This window comes from Phacochoerus africanus, chromosome 4, assembly GCF_016906955.1.
Source record: "Phacochoerus africanus isolate WHEZ1 chromosome 4, ROS_Pafr_v1, whole genome shotgun sequence".
Classification (NCBI taxonomy): domain Eukaryota; kingdom Metazoa; phylum Chordata; class Mammalia; order Artiodactyla; family Suidae; genus Phacochoerus; species Phacochoerus africanus.
The window spans coordinates 80,446,173-80,453,150 of record NC_062547.1 but is presented as its reverse complement, the minus strand read 5'-3'; positions in this window follow the sequence as shown (position 1 = coordinate 80,453,150).

Sequence of the window (6,978 nt, the reverse complement as noted above, 5' to 3'; positions counted from 1 at the left end):
AATCTGCTCTAAACACATGTTCTTTAGTGGAAATGGACAGAATACCATGACTCTAAGTAAAGTCAGAGATTATCACAGTGATTCTCCAAAGATCTCAAACCAAACCTGGACATACAGAAATTAGAGTTCAAGGCCAGGCTCTGGCCTCAGACTTTGCTTCTGCTTCTCTCGCCCAGATTATCTTTTGATCATAGACTAGCAGCCAAGAGTTTTAGTCTTGGTTCTGCCACTATCTAGTTGTTATGACATCAGGAAAGTTGCTTAACTTCTCAAGATCTGTGATTTCTTCTCTGTAAAAAGAGGATTTGGATGTTCCCATCGTGGCTCAGTGGTTAACGAATCCAACTAGGAACCTTGAGGTTTTGGGTTCGATCCCTGGCCTTGCTCAGTGGGTTAAGGATCTGGCATTGCCATGAGCTGTGGTTTAGGTCGTAGACGTGGCTCGGATCCTGTGTTGCTGCGGCTGTGGTGTAGGCCGGCAGCTGTAGCTCTGATTGGATCCCTAGCCTGGGAACCTCCATATGCTGCGGGTGCGGCTCTAGAAAAAGGCAAAAAGACAAAAAAAAAAGAGGATTTGAACTAGATCAGTGTTGTAGCCTCTTATCTGCTCCTGTTGCTGCTTCCTCCTCCTGAGCAACAGCAGTTCTTATGGCTCACTTCCTCTTCCCTTCTCCTTCTGGCCTGGGGTCCACAACAGACAGTTTTAATCATTTACTCTGGAGCTGGCACAGAGTCATGGCACAGTGGAAACGAATCCGACTAGAAACCATGAGGTTGCCGGTTCAATCCCTGGCCTCGCCCAATGGGCTAGGGATCTTGCATGAGCTGTGGTGTGGGTCACAGACGTGGCTCGGATCTGGCGTTGCTGTGACTGTGGCTAGGCCAGCAGCTGTAGCTCCGATTAGACCCCTAGCCTGGAAACCCCTCCATATGCTGCAGGTGGGGTCCTAAAAAAAAAAAAAAAATCTTTTACCCATTCAAAAGGTAATTGGGGCTAGGAAATACTGGATTTAACACTTCTTAGGATCTCTAACAACTATAAAGATACAACAGTCTATAAAGTCTTTCCTGACCTGGCCCCCCCCCTTTCTTTTGCTTTTTAGGGCCACACCCACAGCATATGGAGGTTCCCAGACCAGGGGGCAAATCAGAGCTAGCTACAGCTGCTGGCCTACATCACAGCCACAGCAATGCAGGATCTGAGTGGAGTCTGTGACCTACACCACAGCTCACGGCAATGCCGGACCCCTAACACACTGAGCGAGGCCAGGGATCAAACTCTCATCCTCACAGATACTAGTCAGATTCGTTTCCACTGTGCCATGATGGGAACTCCTGGCCCTTTCTTGATATTCAGATTTCCGTTCAAAATGTTACTTCCTCAAACACCCTTCTCTAAGTATCCTGTGGAAAGAATTGCCCCCATTCCAGCTACTGTCATGTTTTATTCTCTTCATAGCACCTACAGCTCTCTGAATATGTCTCATAGTCTAGGCTCTGTGAGAACAGGACTTCCCTGCTTCCCTTCCTTTTTCTCACAGGGGCAAAGTGCATTCAAGTGAAGATATAATTAAGGTAGCCCAGTGCACCCTCTCTCCACTGGGCATGTTCACTCATTGTTCTTGGTCTTGTGAACTGGAGATTAAGACTTGCCATCTGCCTCTACAAGGATTAAATCATGAGCCGCTGCAGCTGCTGACCCTCAATAACCCCCTGAAAGAGCTCAGGGTGGAGATCAGGAGTGAGGCACTGTGTGCTCTGGGAAAACTGGCAGGACAGGTCTTTAGTTAGCTGGATATTTTCAGGAGAAGATTTGATGAGCCCAATTCTTGCATCTCCTTGTGCTCCTCCTCCTAGTGCTCCTCTAGAAAAGCACTAAAATCCTGCATTTTCTGCCCCTTGTGACTAGCAGTAGCCTTCATGAGACTAGCAGCCAACTTCTCCAACGTGTATGCTTGATTGCACGTACCTCTCCCTTCACCAAAATCACATCTATACTGACATTCCCCCCTTCCTCTTTGGAGTGATTTTTCAGAGCTATCTGAAATGCTGCCTCCCAGGCTATAGTCCTTATTTGCCCTCAAATAAAACTTAACTCACAACTCTCATGTGTTGTTGTTGTTGTTGTGTTTTTTTGTCTTTTGTCTTTTTTGTTGTTGTTGTTGCTATTTCTTGGGCTGCTCCCGCGGCATATGGAGGTTCCCAGGCTAGGGGTTGAATCGGAGCTGTAGCCACCGGCCTACGCCAGAGCCACAGCAACGCAGGATCCGAGCCTCGTCTGCAACCTACACCACAGCTCACGGCAACGCCGGATCGTTAACCCACTGAGCAAGGGCAGGGACCGAACCCGCAACCTCATGGTTCCTAGTCGGATTCGTTAACCACTGCGCCACGACGGGAACTCCTGTTGTTTTTTTTTTTTTAAGCTGAGAGTTTCATCCTGGAAAAGCTTCAAGGGAGTATGGATTTGCCTCCAGGAACTGGTGAGAGTGATGATTGATAGTGAAGATGAGTGCAGACTCTAAAGCAGCTTCGGGAGGCACCCTCCCTCCACTCAGAGCTGAGATCAGGAGGTACCAAAGAGCCCAGAAACTGCTGCTTCTAGAGCCCAGTGACCACGTAGAGCTTGCTGAACCCTGAACTTTCTTTGGCAGCAGAGACTGAGTGTGGAGAACAGATGACTGCACGTGGGCTGGACACCATTACTTCTCAGCAGTAGTCAGGCTGAAGAAAAGAACAAGCAAGGCACTCATGCTTAGGTTAGGCTCTGAGTCACTGAACTATAGTGAAGAAAGATGAGGAACGCTCAAACACAAGAGGGTGGACTGGTCAGACTTCCTGGACCGAAGGAAGTATAACTGAACAGGACCCTCTGGGGTCTTCCTGGGACAGACACCTTTCCCTTATCCTCTGCTTTAGCTCCTCTCTGAATTATCTAGATAAGAGTATCTGATGCACATTTCCTGAGTTGTTTACAGATGCTAAACCCCCCACCAAATGGAAGAAATTAACTTGATGACATGAGCATTAGCCTCCAGACCTACTGGTGCCTAAGAACCGATAATGTTAACCCATGACGCTGCCCTGTTACCTCACCATCGACCAATCAGAGAATTGTGCACAAGCTGATCACACATCCAGCAACCTCTCCTCCCTCACCTTGCCTTTAAAGATGCTTTGCTGGAGTTAATCTTGTGGTGTAGCAAGTTAGGGATCTGGTACTGCCACTGCAGTGGCTTGGTTTAATACCTGGCCCTGGAGCTTCCGCATGCCTTGAGAGCAGCCAAAAAAAAAAAAAAGAAAAAAAAAAGAAAAAAGATGCTTTGAAACCTTTTGGGTTTTGGGAAGTTTGGAGGTTTTGAGCATTAGCCGCTGTGAACTCTTTGCTTGGTACTCTGTACCAATGCTACGCTTTCCTTCACCACAACCTTGTGTTAGTAGATTGGCTTTACTAAGTGCCCAGGCCAGGTGACTCAAGTTTAGCTCTTAAGTATCAGAAGCTGGACATGGCATGGCAGGGAGGGAGCTCCCTTGCAGGGCTGAGAAAGGTGGGCTCATTTGGGTGGTCCTCAGTTTTGGTGACCTTCTGAGGGGCTGGGCGGAGTTTGCTGGCCTGGTTGGCACAGCAGAGTTGACTACTTCCTGGGAAGGAGGGACTGGCTATTAAGAGGGGCCAACTACCTATGGACGGGTGGGAGGGGACCCTCAGAGCTCAGTGGATTCAGAGAGAAGTGGGATCAGTTGTGGTGGGATAAGGGTAGGGAGGGTCCCAGGAAAGGGAGGAGAACCACCGAGGGAGGCAGCCCTAGTGGTGGATAAACCGCACTCCACACTAATCCTGCACCCAGTCTCTCAGGACTCAACTCAGGCTCAGCGCCTTCGGATTAGCAGAAAGTGAAGCTCCTCTGTGGCCCCACCCCCTTCCCCTGAGGCCCCGCCCCTCCCCTATAACAGGCGTCTTCTCTCCCAGGATGGGACCTCGCGGGCGCACGGAGAGGCTTTCCCGCCCTCCGCCGGCAGCTAGTGCTGCAGCTCTTGTGACCCTTAAAGCTGAGGGCCCTTTAATTGTCCTGTCTCCGCCTTGGGTAGAGTGCAGCTTGGGCTCTGTTTGCCTTGGTTGAGGGCTCATCGCGCTGAAGGCTGAGGGCTAGGCGGCTCCTTGGAGAGCACCCCTCAGGCGAGGCCTGGCTTGGCGGCGCGTGGGCCTCAGGGAAGCCGTTCAGACCCCCACCTCAACCGCAGGCGCGAACTGCAAGAAGTTCTCTGAGACAGTGGAAGAATTAAGGCCCATCTGCTTCTGGATAAAGAAGAGCTTCTCAGAGTCGGTGTGTATGCACTGGGGTGTCACGTTGTGACATTTCTTTTCCACCAAACACTAGACCATCAGGTAACCTCCGGGAGAGGTTTCTTTTTTTCTTTTTTTTTTTTTTTTTTTTTGGTCTTGTGTGTTTTTAGGGCCGCGCCCGCGGCTATATGGAGGTTCCCAGGCTAGGGGTCGAATTGGAGCTGTAGCAGTCGGCCTACACCACAGTCACAGCAGCGGGGGATCCGAGCGGAGTCTGCGACCTACACCACAGCTCAGGGCTACACTGGATCCTGGACCCACTGAGCGAGGTCAGGGATCGAACCACATCCTCATGGATACTAGTCGGATTTGTTTCCACTGTGCCACAACTGAAACTCCCAAAGAAACCTTAAGTTTTTCTTTTCTTTTTTTTAATATATAATGCTTTTTTTTTTTTTTTCCCAGAAACTGTAAGTTTTGGAGTTCCCGTAGTGGCGCAGTGATTAACGAATCCGACTAGGAACCATGAGGTTGCGGATTGGGTCCCTGGTCTTGCTCAGCGGGTTAAAGATCCGGCGTTGCCGTGAGCTGTGGTGTAGGTTGCAGACGCGGCTCTGATCCCGCATTGCTGTGGCTCTGGTGTAGGCCAGCGGCTACATCTCCGACTAGACCCCTAGCCTGGGAACCTCCATGTGCCGCGGGAGCGGCCTAGAAAAGGCAAAAAGACACACACAAAAAAAGACCAAAAAAAAAGAAACTATAAGTTTTTCAGTCTTTGAGTCAGTTTTGTTCTGCAAGTAACTTCAATTATATCCTTTTATTTAGATTCTGCATGTGAATGATAGCATATTGGTTTCTCACTAACTTCACTTAGCATGCTAATTTCTTGGTCCATCCATGTTGCTGCAAATGCCATTATTTCATTCCTTTTTTATGGCTGAGTAATGTTCCATTGTGTAAATGTAGCTCATCTTTATCCACTCCACTGTCAATGGACATTTAGGTTGCTTCCATGTCTTGTCTATTGTAAATAGTGCTGCAGTAAACATTAGGGTATAGCTCTCTTTTTGAATTATGGTTGTCTCTGGTTTTCCTGTATGCCCCAGGAGTGGGATTGCTGGATCATAATGTTTTTCATAGTGGTTGCGCCAATTTACATTCTCACCAACAGCCTAAGAGGGTTCCCTTTCTCCACACCCTGTCCAGCATTTATTGTTTGTAGACTTTTTTGGCTATGGCCATTCTGGCTGGTGTAAGGTGGTACTGATAGGGATAGAGTAGGCACAGGTGGTTGTGGAAGTCTCAGAGGATTATAGATAAAGAGGGGAAACCTGGGGGACGTTGGGAGGCCAACGTAAGTTCAAGAAAACCATCAGAACAAGGCAGGCTTGCTTAACTAGTGGAGGTGTGAGAATTGCCTCAGATCTTTGGTAGGAGATGGAATGAGGTTTTGCATTCAGATTCAGACCAAGGGCAAGAGTTCGAAGACCTTCCTTCAGCTGATTTGAATCCAGTCGTTACCTGATACTAAGGAGGAGCTACTACTCCCTGAAAGGAAGAGGAGGACCTTTCCAACCCCCCACGCCCCTTGGATGATAAAACAGTGGCCCATCAGGTCCTGGGGCAGAGCTTTCTTGCCTGCCCACTTGCATCTCTTACAAGCATCCTATGGTAGTAAATCTGTTTCTTGCCTCTCACCTTGTCTCTTGCTGAATTCCTTCTGTGCAGAGGCATAAAAAACCTGAACCTTAGTGAGTCCAGACACAGGGTGAGTAACTCAAATTTAAAACCGTGGGCTTAAGTCCCAGTCTGGCTTTAGGTTGGGTTCGAGTCTCAATCTGGGTTTTGGCTGGTTTCAGGCCATTAGTGTTGTCAGTTTCAGTACCTCATAGTAGTTTTGATTTGTGTTTCTCTAGTAATTAGTGATGTTGAACATCTTTTCATGTGTTTTTTGGCCATCTGAATGTCTTTGGAGAATTGTCTGTTTAGATCTTCTGCCCATTTTTTGATGTTTTTTTAAATATATTTTTGAGATTAATCCCTTGATTAATCCCTTGTCAGGCAGTTCATATGCAAATATTTTCTCCTGTGGGTTGTCTTTTTGTTTAGGGTTTCCTTTGCTGCGCAAAAACCTTTTAAGTTTGATTAGGTCTCATTTTATTTTTGTTGTCATTACTCTAGGAGGTGGATCTGAGAAAATATTGCTGTAGTTTATGTCAGAGAGTGTTTGACCTACTATTTATAATTTCCAAAAACAGGCCTCCTGGGAATTGTCTTGTGCAGCAGGTCAAGGATCCGGCCTTGTCATTGCAGTGGCTCATGTTGCTGCTGTGGAATGGGTTTGAGAACCTGGCCTGGGAACTTTCACATGCCTTGGGCCTGGCCAAAAAAAAGACTTAACTTCAGATGTCACCTCTTTTTTTTTTTTTTTTCCTAATTTTATGGCCACACCTGCAGCATATGGAAGTTTATGGGCCAGGAATTGAATCCAAGCCACAGCTGCAACCTGTGCCGCAGCTGCAGAAACACTGGATCCTTTTACCCACTGCACCAGGCCGGGGATTGGACTTTGGCCTCTGCAGCAACCCAAGCTGCTGCAGTCAGATTTTTTTTTTTTTTTTTCCGGTCTTTCTGCCATTTCTTGGGCCGCTGCCACAGCATATGGAGGTTCCCAGGCTAGGGGTCGAATTGGA